General features: G+C 36.4%; 1 pseudogene; it reads right to left on the bottom strand.

Moving 5' to 3' along the window:
* LOC149749918 (UDP-N-acetylglucosamine--peptide N-acetylglucosaminyltransferase 110 kDa subunit pseudogene) overlaps positions 1-13,355 on the bottom strand; it is a 32,257-nt pseudogene extending 18,902 nt beyond the window's left edge.

The raw sequence follows: 13,355 nt of genomic DNA, 5'->3' as shown, positions 1-13,355 counted from the left end.
GCAAGATTAAGGTATAACAATCCAAACAGATTTTTGAAGAAGATAACTGGTTGAAAGCACAGGAAAAGAGCTGGGTTTCTCTTTTTTCAACAGTCACATAATGAGTAATGTGGCAATTGGTTTACAAAGTCTCTCTCCATGAGGGGCTAAGGTTAAGATTAGGACTTCTGAGGCCAGAAGAGCAAAATAACTACAACAACCCACATATTTTCAAGAGCTGCCCTTTGGATGTGAGGGATTGATTTTTCCCACGCTTTTTTCAGCAACCCAACTGGTGTCTTTAGTAAATTACATAAGAGAATACAGTGTGGCCAAGAAGGCTTAGATTTCCTTAGCCCCAAGTCAGATATTCTCAAGTGACTGTCCACTCAAATTAAAAAGAGAGATTTACAAGAGGAAACTGGATACAACTGAGTGTACTTTTATTTCAACCCTTTACCTGAATGTTTTGTTTTGTTTTCAGTTCTCCACTGAAGTTGCCTACATTAATATATTTTTAAGAGCATTTCCTTAAGTTGAAGTATTCATTCAGTATATTCATTTACTATAATTGAGAAAAGCCAAATGACTTAGGCAAATTCATTTCTATATTGCCACAGCAGTGTATTGTGAACTAAATGACACCTGGCAGTTCTTTCCTCAGATACTAACTCAATTAGAAGGCAGAACAAGGATACCTACCCATTCAGGGAAGGAAAGGTCACTTAGCCTCTGTAGCTGTCTTAGGTCTCTTATCATCACAGTAACAAACTGAAGACTAAAAACCATACGATCACCTCAATAGATGCAGAAAAAGCTTTTGAAAAAATTCAATATCCATTCATGGTAAAAACTCTCCAGAAAGTGGGCATAGAGGGAACATACCTCAACATAATAAAGGCCATATATGACAAGCCCATAGCTAACATACTCAATGGTGAAAAGCTGAAAGCATTTCCCCTAAGATCAGGAACAAGACAAGGATGCCCACTCTCACCACTTTTATTGAACAGAGTTTTGGAAGTCCTAGCCACAGCAATCAGACAAGAACAAATAAATAAAAGGACTCCAAAATGGAAAGGAAAAAGTAAAACTGTCACTGTTTGCAGATGGCATGATACATAGAAAATCTGAAAGACACCATCAAAAACCTATTCGAGCTCAAACATGAACTTGGTAAATTTGCAGGATACAATAGATTTCTATATATAAATTTTGTATTTCTATACACTCACAGTGAACTATCAGAAAGAGAAATTAAGGAAACAATCCCATTTACAAGCGCACAAAAATGAATAAAATACATAAGAATAAACCTGCCTAAGGAGGTAAAAGACCTGTACCCAGGAAACTATATGACACTCATAAAAGAAATGAAAGATGACACAAACAGCTGGAAAGATATACCATGGTCACGGATTGGAAGAATTAATATTGTTAAAATGACCATCATACCCAAGGAAATCTACGGATTCAATGCAGTCTGTATCAACATATCAAGGGCATTTTCCACAGACCTAGAACAAATAATTTTAAAGTTTGTATGGAAACACAAAAGATGCTGAATAGCTAAAACAGTCTTGAGAAAGAAGAACACAACTGGAGGAATCATGCTCCCTGGCTTCAGACTGTGCTACAAACCTACAGTAATCAAAACAGTATGGCACCGGCACAAAAACATCCATCACTGGAACAGAATAGAGAGCCCAGAAAGAAACCCATGCACTTTTATGGTCAATGAATCTATGACAAAGGAGGCAAGAATATGCAATGGAGAAAAGTCTGGGCTTCCTTAGGGATGGTTTCATCAATTAATTTGTTTTCTTAAATGGACCATACTTTTCCATGTCTTTGTATACCTTGTGAGTTTTTTGGTTGAACATTTGGCTTTCAAATATTATAATGTGGTGTCTATGGAAATCAGATTCTCCCACTTTCCCAGGGTTTTCTGGGCTTTTGATTGTTGAAGGCTGTAGTAGTCTGTTTGTTTAGGGACCTTTCCAAACTAGCTTTGCAATGACTGTAATGACTTTGACTTTCCAAAATAGCTTTGCAATGACTCCTTATCGTATGTAGGCACTGAAGTCTCTGTCCCTTTAGTTCATGTTTAGCTAATGTTTTGACAGAGATGTCCTTGAATTCCTGCACCTAAGACAAACAAAAACAAATATACACAAGCACATCCACATGCACACTCAAAACCACACACCTCTCCCCATTGTGCAGATTGCTGGATCACTCCTTCAACATTTAGCTGACCTGCACTGAGTTCAGGGCTCAGCCCATGGTGAAAGCTTACAGACTCCTCTGGTGTTTTCAGAACACGCATCTTATCTTGAGTATGCATGCGGCTTTCCTAATTTCTCTGGACACATGTGTACTTTTTGTATGTTCTAAGTTCCCAAAGAATCTCCCCCAACTTTTGCTCCTGCATCTTATGTGGTCTATTGTATTTCAATGCACAGTCTTCTGCCCCAGCCATCTGTGCTTTGTTAGTTCACCTTGCACTTTTTTTCAGCAATGACCGCTGCTTTTCCAGACTGTGTTCCAGGTTAGCTAAGACAGAGATAAGCATCTTGTGTCAGTCCTTCAGGTAGCTCCCAGACAGGTTACAACAGATACACATAATAATCTGAGAGTACGGTCTCTTCTGCTCCCTCCTGAAGCAGGATTGAGGGTCCCATACTACGAATGGTCTGCCGCTACTTTAAGACTATCACTGCATTAAGACTCCACCACTTTAAGACCATCTCTACACTAACAGTGGATGGGGCAAGGGCAAGTAAAAATGCCACAAAGCTTTCCTGCCATTTTCCAATTGCCTCTTCCCTGGTTCAGTATGTGTGTGGTTGCTGTAAATCTTTGGCTGATTTCAGGACTAAGAGAAACTCAAGGAACCCCACAACAAGAAACAGTATAATCAAACTCTCAGATGCCAAAAGACAGAGAAAGAATCTTTTCTCCCAAAGGAGAAAGAAAAAACAAATTTGTTACAAAGCAGGGATCCTCAAAAAGATTCATAGCTAATTTTCTATCTGAAACCACGGAAGCAAGAGGCCAGACATATTTAAAGGGCTGAAAGAAAGAAACTGTCCACCAAGAATTCTATATTTGGCCAAAATGGTTTCAAAACTTAGGGAGAAATTAACACATTCCCAGATGAACAAAGGCTGAGGGCGTTTGTTTTACAACTTCCTAACACTGCCCTATGACAAATGCTAAATTGAACCTTCAGGTTGAAATGAAAGGACACTAGACAGCAACTCGAAGCTGTATAAAGAAATAGAAGTCTCCAGTAAAGATAAATACATGGGCAGATACTAAAGCCAGTATTGCGCTACTGGCTTGTAACCCTACTTTTTATTTCTTACATGATTGAAAAAACAAATGCATAAAATAATTATAAGTCCATGTTATTGGGCTCACAAAGTATAAAGGTGTAATTTGTGACAACAATAATGTAAAGAGGAGGAATGGAACTGTAGAGGAACAGAGTTTCTGTGTGCTATTGAAGTTGGTTTCAATTCAAATGATATTGGTTGAACTTTAGAAGGGTAAATGTAATCTTCTTGATAACCACAAAGAAAATATCAATAGACTATATGCAAAAAGAAATGAAAAAGGGATCAAGAGTTCACTACAAGAAAATCGGCAAACCACAGAAGAAGTCAGTAATGGAGTAAATAAGCGGCAAAAAATGCATAAGACATACAGAAAACAACCAGGAAACAGACAGAATTAAGTTCTTCCTCATCAGTAATTTTTGAAAAAGTAAGTGGATTAAGCTCTCCAATAAACATACACATATTGGCCAATGGACTTTAAAAACAACCATAATCCAAGTATATGCTGTCCGCAAAAAACTCACTTGATTACAAGAGACACAAGTTGGTTGAAAGTTAAAGCATAGAATAAAATATCCCATGCAAATAGTAACAAAAAGAAAGAAAGAGAGAGAGAGAAAAAGAAAGGAAGGAAGGAAGGAAGGAAGGAAGGAAGGAAGGAAGGAAGGAAGGAAGGAAGGAAGGAAGATAGATCTGGGATGGCTACGTTAATATCACACAAAATAAACTTTAAATCAAAAACTATCACAAGAGGAAAAGGAGGCCACTATATGTTGATAACAAGTTCAATCTATCAAGAAGATATAACAACTATAAACATATATGTACCAAACATCCCCCAAATATGTGAAGCAGACATTGACAGAATTGAAGGAAGAAATACATAGTTCTAAAATAATAGTTGGAGATCAATACCTTGCTTTCAATAATGGATAACACATCTAGACAGAAGATCAGTAGAGAGGTAGGGGGACTGAATAACACATTTAACCAACTAAACCTAACAGCCATATATAGATCACTCCACTCAACAACAGCAGAATACACATTTTTCTCAAGTACACATGGAACATTCTCCAGGAAAGACCATATGTTACGCCACAATACAAGTACCAATACATTTTTAAGAAACTGAAATCATACAAAGTATCTTCTTTAACCACAGTGAAAGGAAGGTAGAAATCAATAACAGAACCATTGGTAGCCATTTCCCATCATGCCTGCCACACATGATATAAAGCAATGAAGGGAAAAACATAATTGACCATTTAGAAAAGTGGGAAAGAGGACATATCATTGACACAGAGTGTGTGCTGTTTCCCGTTGTCAGGGAGAGAAATAAATTAGCATCAATTATTCATTAGTGTGTTAATTTCTTGGTCAATCATTGGGCAGCCAGTGTTTCTGCCTGATGGGAAGATTTCCTATACTCAGTGTTGAGTGCAGACAACCTTGAAAGGGACATTTAAAAGGATTATACTGTGATGGGCTTAGCAGTACCCTTCCTCCTATGCCAGTATTTAGGCTGGGGTATTTCCATGCAGTGTGTACAATCGTAGGCCCCAGGTCACCAGAATTTAGTTGGATTCGTTTTGTTAATACATTCCTTCAGTACTTTGTCTTTTATTTGACTGTTGCACTTACTTCATTCTTTATTATCACTGCGAAACAACTTTGTTTCCTGTTCAGATGCCAAAAAGTGGGTATCAATACCTCCTGAGTTTTACACATCACAGATCTGTTTTACATATCAGAGACAGAGACAGCAACTATTTCCAATGACTTTGAGACATACTTTGAACATGTGATTAACATGTTGAGTGTTGAAATGTGTGTCGAGCTCATTATACTTGCTCTAAAAGGTTTCAAACTGCAAAGATTTAAAACTCTTTATGTTTGAATAGTTTTCCTGTGCTGTCCCTTTGTGTCAGACTGTTAATGTGCAGTCTGGCACCTTCAAATAACGTGGCTTTGTAACCAATTATTTACATGTTGTTTTATTCACAATCTTTTTTTTAAAAATAAATTTATTTATTATTTATTTTTGGCTGTGTTAGGTCTTTGTTGCTGCACATGGGCTTTCTCCAGTTGGGGCGAGTGGGGGCTACTCTACATTGTGGTATGCGGGCTCCTCATTGCTGTGGCTTCTCTCGTTGCAGAGCACGGGCTCTAGGCGCTGGGGTTTCAGTAGTTGTGGCACGCGGGCTTCAGTAGTTGTGGCTCATTGGCCCTAGAGCACAGGCTCAGTAGTTGTGGCGCACGGGCTTAGTTGCTCCGCGGCATGTGGGATCCTCCCAGACCAGGGCTCGAACCCATGTCCCCTGAACTGGCAGGCGGATTCCCAACCACTGTGCCACCAGGGAAGTCCCCACACAGAGAATCTTAAGGTCAAAACATACAACTCGATTAACTACACGTCCTCCTGTTCACATTTCCCTCATCTTTTCTTCATCTTCTGTCTATGTTTCCTTGGCCCTGTTTATATTAAGTGCTTTTGCCATTATATTTGATTGTCTGTATTCCGCTGAGATACCACAATGCTTTATGAGACACGGTAGGATATAAATGCATTTAAGTTATATATATATATATATATATATAGTTTGCTTGAGTGCAGTGTTTTTTGTTTTCTGTACTGAATTCATTAGCATGGGTTGGTATAAAATTTAGCATAGGTCAATATGTAATTTGTAAACTAATAAGGTCTTAAAAGTGAGGAATTAAGTCTTTTAAATATAATTATTTATTGTAAAGAGCAGAATAGCATACATAAACAGGTACCTAAGGAAAACTTGTATTCTAATATGGAACTCTCATGAACACCATTTTTTTTTTTCTTCTAATGGTATGATAGTAGGCCATTTGATTATTTCTATTTTTATGGCTTTACCTTTAGAACAATGAAATATTCGTCAATTTTAAAAAGTATTTTTCTTTATTTGATGCGGGTGGGATACTGGAGAAATGAAAGGTCAAACACCTATTGAGGAATCCATACTTGTCTATATATTGTGTACTTTTATTTCAAGAACTGATTTAAAATTCCTAAAAGGATGCTATAATAAGTTATTATGCCATTTTACAGACTGAATTAAGTGAATTTCAGGGAGGTATGAAACTTGCCTAAGGCTATCCAGCTGCCAAGTGGTAGAAGTGAGAATTAAATCCAGGTATACCTATCGCCAAAGTTTCTGCTCATCTCTTTACATCATCCACTTTTAATAGCCAATGCTTTCCTGCTTACAAATATGACTGAGGTTTCCAGACAGTCAACAGTCCTTTTTAATCAGATAGAAAAATTACTGTTGATTCTCTAAAGATATATTCCTTTTCCATTAAGTGACTTTAGTTGTTCAAATAATACTTCCAGACAGCAGTAATCATACAGTTGGAGACTAAGAACAGAACTCAGGGATGTGTCTAGCAGTCAGTAAAGACCAACTGGGCTCACTGATGATATTTACGGTCATTTCCTCTAGACTAACATAATCTTATTAATAAGACCCTAATAATTCACAGTACTGCCCTTGCCTGATTGTTTGTTCTTCTCCCTCTATCACTCTCTCTTTCCCCATATTATTATTATTTTTGGCAATTTTTGGTGAATTAAATTCAGGGATTAGTATTCAGGAGTACTCGTCACAAAAGCAGAGAATCTTAGCTCACACCAAAGGAAAAAAAGAGAGAAAAAGTATAAATTATATGAATACACACACATACACACATGTGCCAACTATATGTTGCACTTCTCCAAAATCTATTCAGTATCTGTACATTTACTGTATATTAGCAGTAAGACCAGAAATGAGCGTAACGCTCTGTTTACAAGGCACAGAAAACAGACCCAAATATGGAAATTACTAGCAATGAGAATGGGGAAGAAAGACTACAACAAGGAATGTAGATGATATTTTTGTTTCCTAGCTATGATGCCAAATATTGAACTTTCAACTTGAGACAAGGAGGCCACAAAAAGTTGTATTAGTTTCCTAGAGCTGCCATGACAAAGTACCAGGGACTGAGGAGGTTAAACAACAGAAATTTACTCACTCACAGGTCTAGAGGCTAGAAATCTGAGATAAGGTGTCAGCAGGATTGATTTCTTCTCAAGTATCTCTTCTTGGTTTGTACATGCCATGTTTTCCTTTTGTCTTCACATGGTCTTCTCTCTGTGCATGTCTGTGTCCTAATATTTTCTTTTTATAAGGACACCAGTCATATTGGATTAGAGCCCACCCATTTGACCTCATTTGACCTCAATTACCTATGTAAGGGCCTTATCTCCAAATACAGTCATATTACGAGGTATTGGGGGTTAAGACTTCCACATATTAACTTGAGCAGGACACAATTCAGCTGATAATAGAAGATAAGAGTAATTTAAGCAAGTAAGTAACTGTTGTTTACAGTGAGTTGCTTAAGGATATGAATTTACTCAAGAAAAACAAGAAGAAATTATGTAACACTGTATGTTATACAAAGATATTAAATTAATCATCATAACATCCTGTGAGATGGGCATTAAATTAGACTAAGCAAGATTAAGCAACTTATCCAGAATTGTAGAGTTGGTACTTTCCAGAATTTAAACCAGGTATTTTCCCAGTTCCATTCTACATTATATATTCATTTCATTATTTGAAATGAATTTTGAGTCTTCATTTTGCTTAGTTTCTGAAGTTATATGGGGATAGAATGGACTTGGATATTTTCAGTGACATTCACACATGGGGAAGGAAATTGAGTCCAGAAGCTTCAGCAATGTTTCCATGGAGAGCACTAACAACAGAACCAGAAACACCGTTATCCTTTTGGTTCAGTGATCTTTCCTGAAGCACTACAAGAATCAATTTTAAGAAGCCCAGTGTTTTCCAAACTTTCACCAATGGGCTCTGTAGGGTCCTCTAACAGTATCTAAGAGACTAACTAGTTTCTCATCCCAAGCCACTTAAGACAAGGAGTTCTGATTGTTCTCTGTGAGGAAATCAAGTGACAATCATAGCTGGTGATTTAGGATAGTTTCTTCAGGGCCCAGGCAAAACCTAATACACAGTAATAATCATTGTTAACTGCATCTTTGACAAGGATTAATCAGGTATCAAAGAGGTCTATAAATTGGCAGAAATTATGATCAAAGAGAAACATAGACCACAGATATTTAATTAATGCTCAATTATTTATGAGTTTAACTTTGGTTAACCTAATTTTCCTTCTTCTAGACAATTTCCAATTCGTCTCCACAAAGAGACCAGAATAAGCACCTTCCAATACAAGATTTATTGTGTTGCTTTAATTTAAAGCATACAGTGACTTCTACATTCACTCCACCAAGTTTTGCCAGGGGAGAAAAGGAGACGTTATATTTTGTCTTGAATTAGATATGCCACCATACTTGACTTAGCTCGTCCCACTGGAAGCACTTTGAGGGCAGATTCTACAGTCTTGTCTTACATCCTCTACGGAATCAAGCCAAGGGAATCACACACAGTTACAGCTGGAAAAACATTTGTTCTGGGTTAATACTTTTAGCCTTTACCACCAAGACTTTATCACCAAGACCTATCTTTACAGTCTCTAAACAGGAGACCTTCTTGCCTTCCCTTTTCATATTGACTAGGAAGGTAAAGGGAAGAACTGAGAAGTACCCAAAGTCAGCTAGCAGCCAGCACGGATAAATCATCTGTGGAGATATTGTTTCTTTCAAAAGATATAAACATAAGAGGAAGTCCTAGTGTTTGAAACAACTGTGCATAATAAAATTCCATGAAAACCTAGAACTCCAGATGCAGATCAGTAACATATTGGTTAAATAAGCTGTTATGTTCATGCAATGGACAAGTGCACATACATTAAGAAGAACGAGATACTCTTTTCTATGAGATTCTCTTTTCACTGAACTCATCAGTGCTGCAAAAACAATGTTACATAATACTTTTTCTTTAACATTATATCAGGCATCCTCCTCTTGTCCTGCATTTATTGCCAGTGTCACTAAAGTCTACCACTTACCTCTTTCTCTTTTAGACATATAATTTCTTCTTATTTTGGAAGCATTCATCAATCCCTATTTTACTCTTTCTTTTAAATTACAAATGAATATTGAATTTTATAAAATATCTTTTGGGGGATATTTCAAGTGATTGTATAGTTTTGCTCTCCTTTGACCTTGTTATATGGTAAATTATATTTTGTTATTTTATATTATGTTATTTATCATATACTGTATTCTGTTTACTAATGACATTTATTATATTATAATTACATTATTTTTAAGGTAGCATTTTGTTTTAGATAGACAAAACAACCAGTGGAATAGGAAGCATCTTAAAATTAGATGCAAGAGCATAAGGGAATTGAGATGAAAATAAAATTCACGTTTTGGATCAGCAAAAATTATTCAACAAAAGTGGGAAAATATAGCTATCATAGAATTAGTAAATTCTAGATAGAGCAACGAGTTAAAAGTTAAAAAATAATGAAAGTGTAAAAGTATCAGAAACCTGGGAGACTTGAAATAAATTATTCATGAGGAATACCTTTCTAAGATACAAAGAAAAAAGGATACATTTAATTATATAAGAATTAAAATTCTCCTCATGGCAAAATGCACTACAAAGGTCAGAAAACAAGCCAAAGAAATTGGGAAATATATTTAGAAATGGATATGCCTTCTTTACAACTTTTGAGAGAAGCACATGTTTCTTTTTCCTTTAACCTGTTATGTGGGTATTAATCTATAATGTAAGTGCATGGTTCCTTTCCTTTAACCTGTAATGTGAGATTTAATCTATATGGTAAGTGCATGGTTCCTTTCCTTTCATCTGTAATGTGAGTGTCAACATGGGGCACTGTTTCCAAGCACAGACTTTGGATGTTCCTGTACTGGTCCCGTCACTGACCATCCACAAAAACTTACAAATGTTGCTTTACTTTCCTGGGGGTTAGAGTCTTAGCTAAGAAATGGAAGCAAAATAGAACTTTCCCCCAGGGATGATAGAAGGTTTAAAGGAGTAAATATGTAAGTGACTTGGCACAGTGCCTACTACAAGAGAGATCAATATAAGTACTTACCAATTTTTTAAAGAGACAGATGAAAGAAATAAAATGTGGTGATTTCAATCTATTGATATATATTCTTGACATTAAACTACCTTTTCATTCATTGGATGACCTAACTTGCTCATGCTTTTTCTTACTCTAGTGAACTTGGGTAGCTAATATCATAGTTTTAAATTTTTCCTTTTATAGTTACAAGTAAATTTGACCTGTAAATTTCTTTTCCCTTACAGTCCTAATCTGTTTTCAGTATTAGGATTATATAGACTTCATAAGATGAATAAAGGCGCATTCTTCCTTTGCTACTCTCTAGAAGTTTTTCTTTGTTAATACTGATGTTATCTGTTTAACAGAAGTTTGATAGAATTCACCTCCCAAATGATCTGGCCGGGTCTGGTATTTTCTTGGTGAAAGACTGTAAACTATTGACTTAATTCCTTTACTGGTGCAAGAACTCCAGCTACAAATTTCCTCTTGTGTCACTTTTGGTAAACTTTAGGAGCTAGGAAATTGTCCACTTTACAGAAATGTTCAAATTTACTGGCATTTCATATATTCTCTGTTTGTACTCTCTGCTATAACATTGTCCTGATTCTTTCTGTATATTATTTACTTACGTTTTTGTTTTGCTTAATCAAAGTTTTGTTTTTTTAAATCTTTTCAAAGAATATTCTTTTGACTTACTAAATCACCTCAATTTTATACTTTTTTCTGTTTTATTAAGTTCTGCTCATATCTTTATTGTCTATTTTTCTATGTTCTCAGGGTTTATTGTTTTACTCTTCTGATGTCAATTAAAACACTTGGTTATTCATTTTAATAAATCTTTTTACTTATAAATAGTTGAACTTTTTGAAGGTTCCAGCTTAGTTGTACGTATCTAAGGGTCAGCTCCTCCTCATAGTTGCTGGCCTAAGGCTTAGTTCACCCTATAGCAATGTATATATTGACATTTTTTCCCCTCGACTTTCTGTGTTTTGCTACTTCTCACTTTTCTTTGCAGAGAAGCCCTTTGAAATACCCTCAACTTATTTTACAGCCAATAAGTCTTTAAAATACTGTGTATTTTTTAAGATAAATCAACTTATATAATTAGGCAGGAAATCTGATCTGCCATATTTTAAAAAGCAGCATCATTTCACTCTTCTCCACGATTAATCTGCTGTATTACACGACCTTCGAGTTTTTAGCTTTATCAATGACATGTATTTTAAAAATGTTTGAAAGATCCTACCCAGTCTTTTAAAACATCCTTGCTCCTTGTTTCAGTTCTAGTTTTATGTATATGTTCTGCCTGGCACCTGATTATTCCAACATCTGATGGATGGCCTTGGGAATTTCATTCTGGTATTGATTGTTTTTGCTGATTCTCTCCACTTGGAGCTGATTTCTTCATTATTGTGTAAATTTAGATCATGAGCTCACGTTTAGCTAAACTTTATCTGTGGGAACGCTATAGGCCTGTGTTGAGGGTCTACCTCTCCAGAAAGGGTTTAGTTTTGTGTTTGGAATACCACCGATTTGGGAGCATTTTAAGTTAATTTCTTGGCTTCTGTTTGCAAGACCGCAAATAAATTTGCAACCCAAACACTGTGAACACAGATCGGCGGTTCAGAATTCTCAAGATTTCCTACCTGTTTCCTACCCAGAGCAGAGGCCAAGAGAATTTGCTCTTAGTCTCCCTTTGCCAGCAGATATTTTTTTCTCCTGGCACACCCTTTCATTAAAGGTGAAGCTAGGGATAGATAGGTTTAGTTCTAACTTCCCATCTAGTAGGGATGGAGTCTTACCTCCTGCCTCCCATGTGGTCATGGCCATTTAAAAACAAGTCTCTATACCAGGTGTGTCATTCAACTACGGCCTGTATTCCAAATCCAGACAGCTGCCTATTTTTTATGGCCTATGAGCTAGGAATAATTTTCACGTTTTAACTGGTAACATTTTAAATGGTTACCTAAGTACCTAAATAATATCCTCAATTTTGCCTCTTTGGTCTACAAAGCCTAAAATATTTGCCATTTGGCTCCATAAAAACAGGATTTCCAGCTTCTGTTCTAAGCTATCAAGATCTTCAATCCACTCTTAACAGAGCTATAACTCTTACACATGTACCACCCTTCCTTCATGGGTCCTGGAAATTTCGACTGCACACTTCCAAAATCAACCACGCACTTAAAAATAAGTTGTGTACATTTAATCTAGCATACCTAACCCATTTCTTTTAGGAGAGTTTTTCAAGTAATCTTGCCCACCGTATTCTTCAGAACTTCATTAATAATGGCAAAAGGCTGGGCTTACCTGGTGGCGCAGTGGTTGAGAGTCCGCCTGCCGATGCAGGGGACACGGGTTCGTGCCCCGGTCTGGGAAGATCTCACATGCCGCGGAGCGGCTGGGCCCGTGAGCCATGGCCGCTGAGCCTGTGCGTCCGGAGCCTGTGCTCCGCAACGGGAGAGGCCGCAACAGTGAGAGGCCTACGTACCAAAAAAAAAACAAACATAAAACAAAAAAAGGCAAAAAATTAAAACAACTTAACATTCAACAAAAATGGGAAATGTTCATAACAATTATAGAAGCACATACAGTAGAAAACTATAAACTGTTATTGAAACAGTGAGACATAACTTTTTATTCTTAGAGAACTATGTTTATTTAGGTCCCTTTTGTTTAAATAAGTATATTTCTGTGTATGTATGTATACAGTCATGTATTGATATACACATACATTGTTTGTATGATATATTTATATAAACATATGAAATACATACCTATACACATACCTTTGATTTATATTTGTATACATACACAGGAATATATTACATATTTATATACATTGAACTGAAAACTGGTACTATACATGTATATCGTGTATAAATGTGTGTCTACGTGCATGTGTAGAAAAGCCGGTTGAGAGATGTGGAAGCATGAGTTAGACAGGGTTCAAGATTTTAAAAGTAGTTATGTGTAGGTAGTGAGGTT

Source organism: Delphinapterus leucas, chromosome 3 (genome assembly GCF_059928025.1).
Source record: "Delphinapterus leucas isolate spDelLeu-1000000601 "Yukka" chromosome 3, BTC_Dleu_Yukka2, whole genome shotgun sequence".
Lineage (NCBI taxonomy): Eukaryota > Metazoa > Chordata > Mammalia > Artiodactyla > Monodontidae > Delphinapterus > Delphinapterus leucas.
This window is presented reverse-complemented; position numbering and strand designations above follow the sequence as displayed.